This window comes from Protopterus annectens, chromosome 16.part0 (genome assembly GCF_019279795.1).
Source record: "Protopterus annectens isolate FY-2018-M chromosome 16.part0, PAN1.0, whole genome shotgun sequence".
Classification (NCBI taxonomy): domain Eukaryota; kingdom Metazoa; phylum Chordata; order Ceratodontiformes; family Protopteridae; genus Protopterus; species Protopterus annectens.
In genome coordinates, this window is record NC_056750.1 from 701,573,450 (window position 1) to 701,592,503 (window position 19,054).

The following is a 19,054-nucleotide window of genomic DNA, read 5'->3' on the forward strand; positions in this document are numbered from 1 at the left end:
AGTAACAGAGTGTCCATGATTTTGCCTGTTATAATGGCCCTGCCCTGTCTCACCCCGTGGATCACTACAGTAAGTCAGTATTGCCAGACCCTAAGAGTTTCATACTTCTTATTGTTTAGAATATGCTTTGTGCTGCAAGCATTGTTTTTCTATTCACTTTTTATATGTCTTAGAGTAAGACTTAAAAGTCCCTGGTGTCCAGTGCTCATTAGTCTGGGGGGGGGGGTGAGATGTATGGCAACCACTCTCAGCATGCACACACACACACACACACACACACACACACACACACACACACACACACACACACACACACACACACACACCATATAATAAACGCTCCCATCAGATCGCACACATGGACACACTCACCCATTCTCCGTTACACACACACACACACACACACACACACACACACACACATATACATTCATTCAGACTTAGCCATTCTCTAGTACACACAGACATACAGACACACACACACAATCTATACTTCTCAACTGTGCATATTTTCGCAGAATGTCCAGATTTCAGCCTCATATTTTTGGCCTGTTTGTCATAAAATTAGTTTTCTGGAGTTAGAAAATAATGACAGACATTTGAGTTTCAGACTTCATATACTTCAGAAAATTCATGTTAATGCAAAACCTGCTATTCTATTAACTTTCTAAGTTTGCAAGAGCAATATTTAAAAATTGTCCCATTTTTATTTATGGCTTTGTCCGGATTTCTTGCTCTAAAAGGTTGAGAGGTATGACACACACACACACACACACGCACACACACACACACACACACACACACACACACACACACACACACACACACACACACACGCACACACACACACACACACACACACACACACACACACTCCCCATAACTAAACTAGCGACCACCCAAGGAAAGAGAGAGACACAGATACACACATACACACCTCCACACCCGAGAGCATTCATACCTCTGCAGACATGCACAGACCCTGCCACCCACAAAAACATATGCAGACACACTGCACCACTATCTCTTTGATAAACCCCTCAAAACGTACCACTATCAAGAGTCTGCCATTGAAAGTAGTAGGGGAATGAGTACTTGTGGCCATGTTAGTTAGCATGACTGACAATGCTGATCTGTGCAGCTGAGCAGTTGTTTCAATCACTTAGCTACATAGATCACTTACCTGAGGTAAACCATATGACTCATTATCATATGCCACACCCTCAGAATGCCACGGTAACATTACAGTAAGCCATGGGGACAGAGATTTTACAGACCATATAGAATCACTGCAACAGGACTGTTTAATAATCTGATAGGGCTGCTGTCATCGGTAACACAATTATGTCAGGGCTTATGCCCTTTCTGAATCCCAGGGATTGTGTCTATTAACCAACAAAAGAATCAAGCATTGTATGATATTTGTGGGTTTTATAGTTAGTATTCAGTATTTCATTTTTTACATATCATATGCTATAACTATTTGTTTTGAACATGCTAAATCTATGTATATTGTACTTGATTTTTGAAGTTCCTATGATATTACTATGTACTTACTTAAGTGTAACCTTATTTTGCCTGGGTCATGGCTTAAAATGGTATAAGGAGCAGCCTACCTAGCCAAAGGAGTGTAGAAGAAATCTCCCAAGCGGATCTATGGTTTGCAAGAGAAAGGATGGTCATCAGAAACTTTAGGAGATAGAGCTGTTCTCATAACAAAACACAAGAGATGGTGGAGGGTGATATGTGTGCATAAGATCATAACAAGAAGGTGTAAAGGAGTATTTCTGAACAAAACAAACATAACCGGAAAAAGAACAAATGCAGCTAATAGAAGAGACTAACTATTCCGTGGACTTCTAAGAATGTTTCTTCACAGAGAGGGATTTAAACATATGGAACAGACTACTCGAATGGGTGACGGAGAAAATATTTAAAGAGACACTCATGAGGGCATAGGCAGGTAGACAAAGGGTTGGGGAGGTTGTGATGGAAGGCGTAGGACATTAAAAGCTCTTAATGACTTGATACGTTTAGCTTTTCATTCTGCATTCAGGCAATATGAAGCAAAACAACAACACCACCAGTGATACATGTTTGAAATGTTACCAAGGTGGCTAAAAAAAATGCAGGGAACCAAGAAAGGTTAACTTTAACCTGATTTAACCTTTGTAATACAAATAACTGTTCTGGGAGTCTAAAAAATGGTGTATTCTTGACCTTCTGTTGCAAAATATAGAGCTTAACACAACATATAAAAGAAGGGGACATTTGTCTGTACTAAAGGAACTTAAGGGTTTTTACTTGTGAGCTCCCTGATTATTAAAAACTACTGCTTCATAGTTCTACTAACTTAATGTGTGTGATTTGAGAGCAACTTGATCATCTGATGTCAGATGACTGGCACAACAACTGCAAAAGCTAAAGTTCATTTGTATAGCTTGTGGTTCTGAAAAAGAAATGTTGTTGTACCATCAGTTTGACATCAGATGATGGATACAACAGCTGCAGAAGCTACATCTCTTTTGTATTGTGAAGCGTAATGCTAAGTGTGCTATTTACTATTAGGGAACCTAAAAAAACTCTCAAAAGCAAGTCAAACAAGGCTTGAGTTCTGGACTGAACAAATGTACTACCACTGTAGCTGGGAAGGAGAAAAAACAGCTTGACTGATTACAGATCTCAAGCTGTGTGTGTCTTGTAAACCAACTGGATTCCTGAGTTCAAGAATGAGCTTTAACAGGTGGAGGGTGTTTATGAGAAAGTGTTGAAATAAGTCGCTACAACTTGAATTCTGCACGTCACCTACACAACTGCACAGCGGCCAATGTATGAGTATGTATTTACAGAAAACAACAGTAGCACCTCTTTGCACTTTAAGGACCATCCACCAACCATGCAAATAAACAAATCAAAAGATGGCAGTTATTCATAATCTAAGTTATTAAATAAAAGTCTGTAAACATTGTTCAGGTATTTACTCTTCTTAACACTATAATTAAAAGAACATTAAAGTGTGCAGTGTCTGAAAGTAAATTAGTCATGCAGCAAACTGAATGGCCTAATAAAACATATATCAACTTTTAGTGTACTTTTCCAAAATATAAATCATTTTCTTCTCACCATATTGCTATATGTGTCATGACAATCTGCCTTTGAACTTGAATTTAATCTTCCTGACATAAAACAAACATAATTACATACCACAATGTCCACAGACCTTTTCTTTTAATATGATTTTTCTAATGTTCATGTTGTATCTTGATACATTTTCCCATTATCAAACTTTACATTTTTGGGCCATATTTTAATTAAAATATTTCTAGACTTTCTATTAAACCACAGCCCAATTGAATTTATTCTATCATTTGGTGAAGTCATGCTGGGATAGCACGCAGTGCATCCATAGACCTTAATGACTGCATTTCTGTGCACGAGCAGAGGAACAGCCATTACAGTCTATGGAAGCACTCCACTGAAGTTAAAGTTTAATTTTTATACTATGTAATAGCATATGGAAAACATTAATTTTATCAATGCTTTTCTTTTACAGATGGAAGCCAGAACTATTTGCTGATGAGGTGAAAATACTGCTCGATTGTTTATGCCCCACATGTCTTGATACAAAGGTAAGGTTTGAAACATCAGCAATCCACTTTAAGCAAACAATAATGCCAGACGGAATGGGCATTATTGGAGAAATAACGGACAATTCAGGGGGTTTTGAGGTCAGATGCCACAAGAAGAGGACCTCTTAAACATTTGAAGGTCTGTTATTTCCTCAGTAATGCCTACCCTGTCAGCATTAATGCTCTTAGAAATAGGCTTTCTGTTAAATTGGTTTGCATTTGTTTTACTATTAGTAAATAAATATTTTTTTTATATTTCTGATGTAAAATAGTTCTTCTGCCTAAAGTTTCATAGCTGTTGTTGATTATGTAATTGCTGAAGGAGAATGTATTTTACCTCCAAAATATATGTATTCACACACACACACACACACACACACACACACACACACACACACACACACACACACACACACACAGTGAGTTTCATATATATATATATATATACATACATACATACACTAACATATGCACAAGCAAAGAGAGAGAAAGAGTTGCTTACACATACAAACTCGTTTACACCCACATAAAGACACATGCAGAGGTACAGACAGACTCATACATACACACAAACACATACACGCACAAAAACACAAATGTGTTTTCTCTCTCTCCTTCAAACACACACACACACACACACACACACACACACACACACACACACACACACACACACATACATGAATATATACCCTGTAGTTACAATCCGTTTCTTTAGTGTCTTCACCTTAGATGTGTCATTGTCATCAGATTCAAAAAATGCATTCAATGCACTCAATTTGTCCCTGATTTTGCATCATATTACTGCTCTGCCCCTTAAAACAAGGAGTAATCCCCCCCCCCCAGTACCCACACACATGCATCCTTCTAATGCAGGTAGTTGTATTATTTTCCCATGCTTGCTAAACACAGCTTTTTAAGCACTGTCAACATCAAAGGGAAAGGAAAAGAGGCAGCTGTTTGTAACTACTTATTGCACTTACATTTGTTATTTTTGTTCTAATTTAAATTTTAACTAGCACACACTAACTGGCTCCTGTTTTGTGACCAAAAACAAAACAGTGGGCATTTGCTTTCAAAGTCTATACATAAGCTTAATATGCTGTCATGAAGCCATTAACTTGATACAGTTCTCTTCCTGTACATCACTACCCTTGTGGGTAAAGTCTTATTCTCAATACGGTATTGCAGTTGCCATCAGTCCATTTTCTAAGAGATAATAAAATGATCAATAGGAAATTCTCATCCAGTGAATAGATGTGTATATTTTTTTATTTTCCGTAAAAAAAAAAAAACATGGTGAATGTTAGAATGCTCACATTTATTAATATATTTGTATGCATGTTGTTTAGTTGGCTTAGTAAGAACAAAATTATGTTGTCACTTTACTCACTATATTCTCTGTATGTAGCACTAGAGCCCATAAAAATACTGAACAGAGTATGAAAAATAAAAGTTCTGTTTTAAAATATTATTAATTTCAAATTTGTTATATTTGACTAATAGATCAGCCTTTTCTATGGTCACACTTGCTTCATATCCCTTTTAACCTTATATAAATCATATGCCCAAGATATAAATATATATGTAAAAGAACTTTACTTTCCTGCTTATAAATATTAGTTTCAAGCAAATTCATTTCTGGCTTCATTCGTTGACATTTAGGCAGATTATGTCTCAGGTGCACTGGAGGACAGCTTTTACCCTGCTAAACAACATTTTTAAATCTTATTTCCTTTAACTCTACTTTAAGATCAGTCTCTGCCTTAATATGCCATGACTCTCTTAAATTATTTTATTTTCCCCTTTGTATACCTTCCAGCTGACCATCAGCTTGATCTTGTTTGAACTGCTCCTAGCTTAGTGTGTCCAGTGCTACCAGCAAAGCTATGAATGCCTTTGGGAATGGATTTAGGAAGTGGAAAGGAAAACACCAAGGGAAGCAGGTGGGAGTGTCACATCTGCTGCCCTGTATGTCAGGGCTTTTTTATGCCCTAACTAGGTGAACCTCCTGACAACATGCAATTCGTTGCACATAGCATTATTTAATTCCAGCTCCCCTTTTGCTGAAATGAACGCTGTCTGTCATGTGATTACAGCCCTGCCCCATCACCCTTGCAGTGTCAGATCACAGGCAAAATTCCTAGGCTCCATCTTGGAGGATAATCTCTACTGCTTCCACTCCTTTCCATCTGGCTCCTCCCCTCTTTGAGCAGAATCAAAGTCTCATCATCTTGATCATAATCAGGGCTCCATCTCTCATCTCCACAGAGTGGTCTACTATTTTAAATTCGGTTTACTAATTTGCAAAGAAAATCTAGGAATAGTGGCAAACTGAGTTATGTGCAGAGCACAATAAACTGTATAATATGTGAAAAAAATGCTTTGACATAAAATTAGTTAGCAAAAGATATTTAGTAAAATCAATTACAATATACGCAGGCATAAGTAGTTACACTCATCACTGTCCCTTTAATTTGATTAAAATACTGAATTATTTCCAAGTTCTGTTGTAAATTCATTCAAATCAACTAAAAGTAATGAATCAGTGAACATAAACCGTTTTAAAAACACAGAAGGATCCTCATGTAATGTAGCATTTTTTATGAGGGATATTCTTTTGGGACAGCAGCAAGATCAGGATGCTGGTTGAAAAAGGAGAACAAGTCTGAATAGGGAATTAATGGCACTGACGATTTGGCTTGAAAGGTATCAGCTTCAGTTCATCCCATCTAAGTGTATGATGCTACAAATAACAGATGACAAATCAGAGCTAAAATATTCAGTTAGTGGAACATGTAGCCAAGAAGTGGAATCAAAACATAAGAACGTGGTAATACCCTTACTGAATGCACTTCTAAAAGCCATGTATGGAACGATAGGTCACATTTTTGGACTGGTTCAGCAGAAAGTGACAAGAAAGGTCACATTTTTAGACTGGTTCAGCAGAAGGTGACAAGAAAGGTGCCAGGGACTGAGGCTGTGGCATACAGGGATAGGTTAAGACATATCAACCTTTTTGTCAGTGAAAAGATGAGAGACACTGGAAAGGTTATGGTTATATGACAGTAACATATTGTATCATGCAAATCACAAGTCGTTTACATAGCTGTATGCACAGCAATTCTTTTGTAGAGTATGTACTGAGAACTTAGCTGGTGATCTGCAAAGTAGACTACATCATCGCCAAGATTCTGTTTCACTTACCACATGTAGGTATAGGTAGAATTTGAATCGTGGTTAATAAGAACTCATACCATTCAGGAACATTTTCAACAGCCGATACCACACTGATGGCCAAAACTGATAAAGAGATGATAAGTCTGTTAATGAATTTGAAAGCAAAAATTTCAAAAGCTAGCTTGTTGATTAACAACAAAAAAACTAAAAATGCGTCATTTAGTACCATCAGTTCTTTGAAAATAGATGAGGAATAATAGGAGGCACTTACAGGATTTGATTCCCTGGATGCACAGACATCTTCAGATGTTGACTGCAGCCATTAAATTAAAAAGTGCTTGCTTTTGGAAGGAAAATATGATAACTCTGGAGAAGATCTTAAAGAGTAAATCTAATTACTTCTATGTTTTTCCAGTGATAACATATGGCTGTAAGAGTTGTACTGTAGAAATTTGTGGATTGCAGGAAGGTCAAATCAGGAAATAAACCCAGATTGTTCATTCCAAAGCCTGACAGTAAAACAAAAACTCACATTCTTAGGGCATATAATGTGAATACATGGTTCACTAGAGTATCCACTGTTGGATCAAATGAAAGATCAAAGGAGAAGGGGAAGACAGAAGCCAAATTACTGAAACAACGAATATGAATTTGCAAAAACTGAAATAAACAATTTTGACAGACTTGTCTGGTGTATTAAAGTTGTTGAGGTCACAAAGAGTTGGACTCAACTAAACAACTTAAGAACAACTGTTGTGCTGTTGTGATTAAGTCCTGCTTAGTAGATCAATCTGCTAGTGAAACATGAGTTTTATTTGATCTCTGTTGAAATTAAAATTTATCTGAAGCTGAAAGTTATTACTTAATTGTTCAATTCAGTTTGTAAATGAGATATATTTTAATACAGAAGCCATCTGGACCTCAATATGAGTATTAAAATAGTACAGTCAAACATCAGTTCAACACCAAATGTACTATTCCATCTGTTCTTGAAATATTTAAGTTTGTCATCAGACGGATAGTGTTTAAACAAAGTTAGATGTGTCATTAAATTTGAAAGCAATGCTTTATGTCTTGCAATATTAAAAGTCACATAAAGCACTCAAGTAATTTATAAAATTAAACAAAAAATTATTCACTGAGACTGGAAGAGCTAACTGCCAGTCCCTTATTATAATTCTTATTATTTAACTAAGAGATATGTGGCACAATGTACTAGAAATGATTTATTGCAAGGTTGCCTTTGTTATTCATTTCATTAACAGAAGCAAAAGTACATTACGGGCTGTCTAAGCAATTTTTAATTAAAGGCTTTAGTTTCGCACATGCATGGAGGAATATATAAACTGAGTTTCATAGCTGAACTAAAATAAAAATTTATAGCTAAAATTCAGAATTCCTTTGTGGTGAAAGGGCTAAGGAAATCTGTTGAGACTCGTACGAAGATTTGGAATATAACTATAATATACACAATAACAGCTCAACTGGAGCCAAAAAACAAAACCCAGAGTTAAAAAGAGTTGAAGATATAAGAAGGCCACAATAATTTGGAAATAGAATCAGACATATATATCTCCTCCAGTTACAATGGAAAGAGGTAAAATAAGCAGATACAGGAAGAATTATATAAAGTAATAATAATGCCAGAACAAATGAGAAGAATAAGACTATTTTGATAAAGAAATGTCTTAATATAAGAATATATATGTATATATATATATATATATATATATATATATATATATATATATATATATATATAATATAAGTCAGTGGAACTTAAGTTATGGGAAGATTAGGAAAGGCAGGGATTTTATAAACATGAAAATTAATGCATTTGGGAACATTATTAAGATTTGTTAAGAAATGCAATTTGGCAAACTTAAATGACAAATTACTGAAGAGTAAATCCACATACAGTTCAAAGAAAAGAGGTTTGCTTATTGGGTTATACCATATTAAAAAAGAAAAAGGGGAAAGAATATCAAATGAAGATGAGATAAGAGTGGATAATGGCCACCTGTCATTTGAAATATCAGTAGAAACAGGGAAAATGAAAAAAAGATACATGAATAGTAAACAATTCAAAAGCAGTAGTGAAAGATGTAATCAAAAAATTAACTTTAGGAAAAATTTTTGAAAATCGAAAAATAAGTGGATAGATATAGGAAATACATTTGGTAATGAGGAAACAAGAATTTCAATTTTTAAGATCATTGAAAAGGTTTTAAAGGATATGATAAAAGGAATAAAAGAAAGACTAAGCATTAGCATTTTCTATAAAAATAAAAAACATGTTTTGTTTTTATAAATGCTGTGAAGCTAAACACTCATTTCATAATTATGTTAGTAAATTAATACAAATGGGTGGCATGAGATAATACAAGTATGGTAAGAAATGTGAAAAAGAGATGTAGAAAATTAAATAAAAAAAAAGAAATTGGTCAAACAATAATAGGAGCTTATTTTACTAGCAATACAGTCAAATGACAGTCAAATATTCTGAAATTGATGGCATGAAAGACTAATAAATAGAACTTCCCAAGGTAGTTGGTTTATCACGTAAGGAGAACTTATTTGATTGTTATAAGAATGTTACAAAATATAAAATATAAAAAAATACAGAAGAAGAAAAGGAAACAGTTCATAATCAGAAGAAAGAAAGTATGAGATAAGTTTTAGAAGATAAAAGTATGTAATATATAAAAACTTGAAAAATAACACAGCCCCAGGTAGGGTATTAAAGGAATTATATAAAATCAATAAACTTAATTAAGCGGCAGAGTTAAGTTGCACATTCAAAAACAAAATCTTAGACACTTGATTATTTGTGTGATCGCAGAAACAATGAATTGCTCACATTTTCAACAAAGAAGATAAAACAGGTTGACATAATGTATCATAGGTAACTTCAGGATATTTTTCATTAAACACTTGTACATCAATAACCAAAGGAGAAATTAAATAATATATTAGATGGATAATAGTATCTATACTTTAATTTGCATTTAAAAGGTTGATTGGTTTAATAATAGCATTATAGTACTTGATTGAAAAATATACAGCATTAAAAACATAAACTTTTTGCAGTACTTGATCTTGGAGCCACTTTTTATAATTTAAGTGAGAGACTGCTGTGCAAAATAACACAAAGAGTATGTGATTCAGAGGACTATTAAGAACTAACAGTAGACATCACTGAGTTATATCCAAATAATGTAGCTAAATTAAGATTAACAAAGGATGGGGAGTGTACAGGAAATACAATAAGGAAAGAAGCAAAGCTGGAGTGCTTCTTGTCACCTTAGCTCTTTCTGATATATGTTTATAAAGTGATCAATGAGTTGTCAATGCTGGAAGGAAATATGTCAACTAAGTGAAAGAACATAAAGAACTGTATAACTTTTTGAGTGTAGTTCCCTCAGAATGTGTGAGATGTGATTTATACTTAAGGGATTTTTTTTTCTTCTTGCAGATGTTGTGTAACTATGTATTTATGTAAGCAAGGGAGTTAGGATAAAGTCCTTTATTTGGAGGGGGATATGCTTACAAAGGTTTTATTGATTTTCCCTAAATGGTCTGTGAATTTGCATTAATAGACTTTGTTTTGATTACATGTTTGCCTGCAGTCTGATTTCCAGCTTTTATGGTACAGCCAGAAAAAAGTATTTATGTAATGCTATGCTGCAGATTTTATTTTACTAGCCCTAAGATTTAAAAAAAAAAACTGTAATATTTGAGGCAATCATGAGAAAATAAAGTCTAAAATAAAGTATCAACAAATAAAAGTTATGACTTTCAACTTAAAAAGAGATAAATGTGAGCTCCATTTAAATAACCAGTAACTGGAAATCATAAACAACTGCAGATATTTAGGAGTTATGCATACAAATACTGATTCATGGAAACCATCTATCCAGTAATTAAAATCAAAGACAGAAACACTATTTATACAGTTTCTCATTTAGATAAAATGTATAGAGAGTACTGTACGCTTTGTTACCAAGTGCAACCAAATGTAAAATGAACAGTATAGTCACATATGGAGTAGACATTTGGGGACATGTTGGTGAAGATAAGCTATTTCAAAAGTTTTTTAAATTGATAAGACAGGTGACTATTTCACAAAATCCACCCAAAGTGTCTAAACAAGAGAAGAGTGTGAACTAATGCATCATCCAATATTGAAGTATATACGAATATTATTAAGTTTATTTAAGATTGCATGAAAATTAAACCTTAAAGCAGATAGCAATTCAAAATGAGCAATGAATGGAAAATTACAGTTTTCAGTAAGAAACTCAAAAAATGGCAATATTTTGAAAAATGTATGCATTCATTTGTGTATACTGCATAAATTACTTTTTACTATAAATAGTAAAGAGGATATAGAAAGGAGAGAATAAGGAAGCAATTTAAAAAGTAAATATTGTAGTTGATTGTCAGATAAATTATAGTAGTAGGAAAGCTTACTTGTCAGATATCCAAAATACAGAACTATTGAGTGTTTATATAACAAATTTGAAATCCATGAAATCAATATATTAGAAAAAATATTTATGAATTGCCATGTCTTCTCCATGCCATTGTATTTAGACAGTAAAGGAAAATATAGGTTCATAGATTCATAGGGTGGTACTGGGCTATCTGCCCGAAGGCATATATTAGCCCAGCCACGTTGTGCGGTATTCACCGCCCCTTTAGTAGTTCCCTAGACCCTTGTACTAGCAGCTAGTACCCTTGGCCCCTATCTAGTAGTGCTGTTGGTGTGATCCCCGGTGTGAGCTTTCTATTAACCATCCACTCATCAAGGTTCCTCTTGAAGAGTGATAGTGAGGGGCTCTGTCTTATGTTGATCAGGACCCTGTTCCATAGTAAGGGAAGTCTCTGTGAAGGGAATCTATCTCTCCAGCATGTTCTATTCATTGTTAAATATGTGACACAATCCCAGCAAAACCTCCAAAGGTCCTCACCACTAAGTCACAAACAGGAAAAATTCGTAGGAAACACAAGGATGAGGACCACCACGATTATGCAGCAAAAAGTTCTTCTTTATTGAGTACAAAAACAGGAGAGATGAGCGCTTTCACGTACAGGCTGTACGCTTCTTCAGATCTATTTAATTGTAGCTAAGACAGTTCTTATATAGTACATTTAATTTAATTGATAAATTGTTAAATACATTAATTAATCAATTAACGTGATGATTCCATAGCTAGATCAGAAAGCTGTTACTTCAAATGAAATACATACTGTTTCTGAAGAGAAGAAAAGAAAAGAAAGAATATATATATATATATAACTAAAGGCTCACTCTAAATTTTAAAACCAAATTCAAAAATAGATAGTAACACGTAGAAACATATATAGAGTTGATATTTGATAACATAATATATACACACTTAATGTTATCATTAACAAGGACCTCAATCCTTAAGTAAATAAAAATATAATGTATTATATAGTGTATTATAATATAATATTATAAAGAAATGGCACTTATAGCTGAAAAAAGTATGTCGCTATGATATATACTGCTTATTTGATTAAAATTTACTTCATATGTAAGCATCAAAAAGGTCAGCTTCGTACAAATATTCTAAGTACTTCTTTCATCAAAATAAACTGCGACCTAGCAATATGTGTCATGTTCAAAGATCATAATAAAACTAAACTACTATAGCTTATTAAAATCTCTAAGAAATAAATATGTATACCTACGTCTAACGGAAAACACTAAGAGACCATATATGTGGGACTGCGCAAAATCAGATCTATATCTCCTTTCATTTCGGGGCATTTCAGATACTAAAATCTTCTGCATTTACAAGTACGTTATTATAAATAAGTGTGTATGTATGAACAACACATATACCTAAGTGAAAATTATAATTATATCTGAATAGAGATTATATGTATGTTTATTTATCAATGTGCAAACAATATAATTGTGCAAATAACATTTAACATTTTATATAAGGCTTACCTAAAAAACGTGATGTAGTATAAAAAACTTGATACTGTATAAAAATATATATATATGTAATAATATAAAAAATCTAAAATATATAAAGGTTAAAAGTAAAAGTTTATGTTATAATGTAAAATAAAGTAATGTAATCAGTAGAATATGATAGCATTCATATTTTATATATATATATATATATATATATATATATATATATATATATACATATTATATATTTAATTTATGTATTTCATATATAGAAAAGTAAAAATGTTCATACTGATGTTTATCTATTATAAATTATTGACTCAAAATACGTGTATATATATATATAATTATATACAACTAATATGTGTATATAATAGGACAGATGGTTGTAATTTACGTTAAATAACTAGTAATAGATATATAATATATAAGGTTCCTCTTGAAGAGTGATAGTGAGGGGCTCTGTCTTATGTTGATCAGGACCCTGTTCCATAGTAAGGGAAGTCTCTGCGAAGGGAATCTATCTCTCCAGCATGTTCTATTCATTGTTGTGTTAAGGTTTATATCCCTAGAGCGTGTAGCTCAAGTAGATTTGGTTTTGCTAAGATGGAGCATGTTCAACAATTCTGGGTTGGACATGGCTCTGTACGTTAGACAGAGATCGCCTCTGAGAAAGCGGTATGCAACAGAGAACAGTCGTAGCTTTTTCAATCATGCTGCATAGGGCAACTGTTTAAGGCCAGTAATCCTCTTGGTTAGGTACCTCTGTGGTCTCTCCAGCTGCTGGAGATGTCTAGCCAGGTACATTCCAATTGGTGCATTGTACTCAATAATGGGTCTGATGAGGGAAGAGTAGAGGGGCACCATTACATTCTTAGATCTTGATGCGAACCCTTTCGTGATCAGATGGGTCACATAGAAGGATTTTCTAACCACTTTGGCAACATGGGTATCAAGGGAAGGCTGGCTATCTACTTGGGTCCCTAGATCCCTTATTTCTTCTTCAGATTTCAGGGGATTACCTCCTATGTTGTAGTTTGCGGGTACTCTGTTTTTTCCAAAGGGGATTACTACGCATATTTTTGCATTTAGCTTGAGATCATGGCTTTGACACCATGCATCAGTCTCATTTAGGCCCTTCTGGAGGATCTCCATGTTGGCCGGAGACTCTCTTATAGCACCCAGTTTGCAGTCATCCACAAACTTAGTCAGCCACAGCCCTTCCGTGCTTGCCTGTACTTCCGAGAAGTATATGCCAAACAGGAGGAGCCCCAGGACAGAGCCCTGAGGCACACCACTCATTACTGGTCTGGATTCGGACATATATCCCACTACTCTTACTTTATGAGATCTGTCTGAGAGCCAGTTTGCGATCCATCTTGTGACGTAAGGGTTTATGCCCAGGCTGGTGAGTTTATCAATAATACCTGAATGGGGAATGGTGTCAAATGCTTTAGCAAGGTCAAGGTAAGCTGTGTGTACCTCCTTTCCCTTATCTATAGCCTGAGTAACTGTCTCAAAGAAATCCACCAGGTTCAGGAGGCATGATCTGCCCTTGACGAAGCAGAACTGTGTGGGGTCCAGCGACTGGAGATTCCCAATATCTCCATTTATGAGTTCCATAATGATTCGCTCCATAGCCTTACAGATCAGACTGGTCAGGCTTATTGGTCGGTAGTTCCCAGGGTCAGTAGTGGGACCACCATTGCCGTGCGCCATTCTATGGGCACATATCCTGTGGAGAGGCTGAGACTGAACAGGGTATTAAGATACGGGGTTAATTTCTTTTGGAGCTCGCATATCACACAGCCAGGGACACCATCTGGTCCCATGGAGGCAGTGTTTTTAGCTTTAGATAGAGCCTTGGTAACCAATGTATCAGTAATAACTGGACTTCCACAATCCCCTGGAATGGTAATAGGCCCTGTAGGTGGTGGTGGTGATGGGGGGGAATCAGCCAAGATGTTGGCAATGTCAGAAGGGTCAGTGTATTTTGTTCCATTTTGTACTAGCTCAGAACAGACCTGAGTGTTGCCATTTAGGTTTTTGACGTAGCCATAGAAGGCCTTATGGTTATCCTTGGCATCCTTGGCAACTTTCTTTTCAAAATTAGCTTTAGTTGACTTGATGAGGGCCCTCAATTTCTTACTAATGCTGATCAGGGATGAATTTTCTACTTGAGATTTGGCCTTTTTTTGTATAAGTCTCCTCCTTTTATTGTAAAGTTTGCTTATGGCCGGGGTCCACCAGACTGGTTTCTTCTTGCTTGAGGAAGGAGTCTTGGTTTTATTTGGGATAGCATGTTCCATGTAATCCTGAAGATGCATATAGAGTGCCTTGGTGTAGGATTCCGCATCCTGGATATCCTTATCCTTCTGAAAGGGAATAGTGAAGCTTTCCACTTCGGACGCAAGTAGTTTGAAGTTTGCTTTGGAATGGTTTTTGACTATGGTTTCTTTGACTGGGGGAGTAGTAAAGGGGTGAGGATGTCCAGGGTTATCAGTTTGTGGTCAGATCTGACCAAGGAGGGAGTGATAATGGGTGTGGTACAATGGGCGCCCATATTTGTGATGATTAAATCCAATATGTTGTCCCCTCTAGTGGGGGAACATACTAGTTGTTCAAGGGCATTTGAATTTATAAATTCTATGAATCACTGAGAATAGGAGTTGGAACATTGATAGTTCGCCCAGTCTATACCAGGGTAGTTGAAATCACCCAAGATTATGGTGTTGAGTAGGACCTTTATATTTTCCAATGTCTCAAGGAATGCAGAGTGAGCATCTTGAGACATGGTGGGCGATCTATAACTGGCTACGAATTGAAATGTGATTTTGCCTGCTGATAGCTGCGCATGGATTATCTCTGGGGCATCATGCTGCGCTACTGACCTGGAGATATGGGTATTCTTGATGAATATGGATACACCTCCACCCTTTGTACTGAGATCCGGTAACTGAGGCCAGAAGGTATGATATGAATTGTAACCTGGCAGTGCTGGAGTGCTCTCTAGAGCCTTGAACCAGATTTCTGTCACTGCACAAACATTGATTTTCTCCATGCTGAGGAGAGCCTCAAGTGTGTGCATTTTGAGGTTGAGACTTCTGGCGTGAGTAGCATTACCCTTAGTTTTTGGTTACCTGTGCTGGTTATGGTGATTGGTTTGTCCTTTGAGCTTTGCCTAAAAAAGGCACTATGGGGATGGCAAGAGCCTTGGCCAGTATTCGAAAACCTAGGGGTGACAGGTGCAACCCATCTCTGGCAAAACAGCGAGGCTTGTCTATCATGTCATCCCAGGCAGACAGACACTGGATCCCCTTAGAATGACACCAGAAGCTTAGCCAATTGTTGAAATTTATCATTTTGTCTTTGTATTGTGGTATCATTCTAGGTGAAGGTAGTATGCTACTCAAGGTCAGGGTCATACCAGCTTGTGCTACATGATCAGAGAGCTCCTCAATGTCTCTTTTCATGTAGTCCAGGGAGGTACGTCTTAGATCATTCACACCAACATATACAATGACAGCATCATACTTGTATTTGTTCTGGAGTGACCCAAGTGCCTGTGTTATGTGGTGGATCCAAGCACCCGACAGGCAGCTGACAGTAACCTTCTCCTTGTTCAGCCTGGTGAGTGGAACATCCATGTGCCTTACTATAGATTCTCCTGTTACTAGCGTGTTAGGTATGGTGTTTTGCCTTAAGGGCTGTTGTGAGGCACACTGCTGACGTGAATTATGTGTTTTCTGGCTTGTGTTTGGGGGTGCAGGTTGCTTGCTTGTCTGCTTTGGAGGGCACTGTTTCTTTTTCAGATTGGTACCTAGTGCCTCCAAATATGTTTTGATTGAGAATATGTTCTTCAATTGTGAATTGTGCATGGAGACTTGGACCACTTTATATAAAAACATGGTCTGTTGGATTCAATAAACTCTGTGTAGGTTTTGTGTGAAGCCTACATGGAGTTTATGTGTTTGCTCAGTGAGCAGCAGAGCTAATAACATATTCATGTTATGCACCATGTTTAAACGTAAACAAGCATGGTTTCATGGCAGGCAACAGTGTTGCTGAACAGGAAACCACGAAGAACAACATGAATAGCAAACCTGTTTACAGTAGAGCAAACTAGGTTTTACGGGATTGTGCAGAATGCCACAAAAATGATTACCAGGGTTTATCATATAGTAAAGTATATGCTCCATACACAGTAGAAGACAGTGTATACAGTGCAAAGTATTATGAAATCCCATTACAGGCATTCTGTATCAGGGGAAGTGTGTGTATTGAATATTGACACACAGATGAATTGTAAGAATGAACACAGTGAAAGAAGTCAGATGAAACATTGCAATGTAGAGCAGCTGAGGGCATGTAAATGGAAGACATTGTAGCAGGAATACTAATCAAATAGCAACATCATACAGTACAGACTGCACAGTGAGAATGTATATTATGTCACTATCAGACAAGGTGACATATAATGGAGAATATGTCTTTGTGAGATAAGCATCCTGACAGGAACAATGGAGAGGAAATCTATCAGGGATGTTATATATAATTTGGGTTGGGTGCATATAGTGAAGCTGTCAAAAGGATTTGCCTGAATATTAGTGTAATGTCAGCAGAGGTCTCCAACAAATGGGGCACAGTTACAGGCTCATGGACAACAGTAAAAGAAGCATGTATAATCATTGACAGTATCAGAATAATACCACCATTAATCTCATGTCTCTGACTCAACATATGTAATACTGAGTGATCATAGATGGTTCTGCATGAACCTACTTGTGCAACTATTATGACATACCTATCTCTCTCTCTCTCTCTATATATATATATATATATATATATATATATATTTATGGATCCACTTTCAAATATTGAAATTCCAAAACTTCGAACCTCTGTATACTGAAGCCCAGAGGATCGAAGTTATGGAATCTCAAAACAAAAAAAAAAATCTAAACCGATAAAACTTCAGAAGTCACTTTTTAAAGGGGGGCAAGCCCCCCACACCCCCTACTACTTAAATATACCAACTTCGAGATCAAACTACAGTGAAGAGAATGGTAAAGTTCCTGTTCTGCACTGTATGGAGATCTGCATTGACAAGTTTCACGATTCCAAAACTTTGATTCCCTGGGCTTCGGTATTTAGAGGTTCGAAGCTTTGGAATTTCAAAATTTGAAAGTGGACCTATATATATCTATAAATATATATATATATCTATATATATATATATATATCTATAAATATATATATATATATGTATATAGAGAGAGAAAAAGAGAAAGAGAGCAGGCGCAAGTCACACTGCATGAATGTAACCCATGCCATCAGTGCTGTCAAACAGCTGTGTATGTACTGTGTGCATCACTGGAACAGGTATCACACATGCATCTAGTGTAACACCTTGCTGGGTGTTCCGCACCATCAGTCAGTGCTGTTTACATAACAAAAATAATACCTAATTATGGTCACTAAGATGTGTGACAGCTCACTGTGGCAAAGGTAGTACACTTCAGTGATACATAATTGGAAAATGTGTAGGGAGGTACATAAAGAAGGGCGCATTGTACTCAGTTATTGGTGTGATGAAGCCTGTGGAGGTATTATGGCCTTCAGTGTGGATGTCCTGCACATACTCAGTAGTTGTGTTGTATACAGGGGAGTACTCACCACTGTGGCCACATGTTGGTGCACATTCCATATACCATCTATCCCAGGACATAGGTCAAGTGCTAGTTGGTCTGCTTACAGGGTGTGATGTCTACATTATCCTTTGGAAGTGCATTTGTTTTCATAATGTAACAAATCCCCCCCATATTTTTGTTTCATCTTATTTGCTGTCATAACTGTGTCAGCAGTGTGTGTTGAGTCTGTATTATACTAATATCACAGTTGGAGTCAATGATTGCTCACAGCTTGTAGTCCTCCAGACAGCTGTTTGGACACTATATGTGTATGTCATTCTTGACATCTGTGACTTAAATAATGGACAGGAAAGGGTCTAGCAGACAGCCCTGATGTATGGACCTGATCACTGGACCTGAGATATAGGTCATTTCACACATTTCAACATATGTAGATGTCATGTATGTGATCCAATGGTCTACCCACTTGGTGATATAAGTGTTTATGGCTAAATCTAACAGTGTTCCTCAGTGTGGATTTGTGTCAAATGCTTTGGCCGGGTCAAGTTCCACAGGCTGATAGTGTTGTGGTTATGCATACCCTCAATGACCTCTTTCAGAACAGCTAACAGATGTAAGAGACATGGATGTAGCATTAG

At 36.2% G+C, this 19,054-nt stretch overlaps 1 protein-coding gene across 3 annotated transcripts in view; it reads left to right on the forward strand.

Annotated features, from left to right (window-relative positions):
- The window catches only part of LOC122790335 (zinc finger protein 239-like), a 1,358,627-nt gene that overhangs the window by 984,118 nt on the left and 355,455 nt on the right, over nt 1-19,054 (forward strand). For all 3 annotated transcript variants that reach the window (XR_006362993.1, XR_006362992.1, XR_006362991.1), the window contains one exon: nt 3,554-3,629. The gene's annotated coding sequence lies outside the window, so the exon portion shown is untranslated. The remainder of the gene's footprint in view (nt 1-3,553; nt 3,630-19,054) is intronic.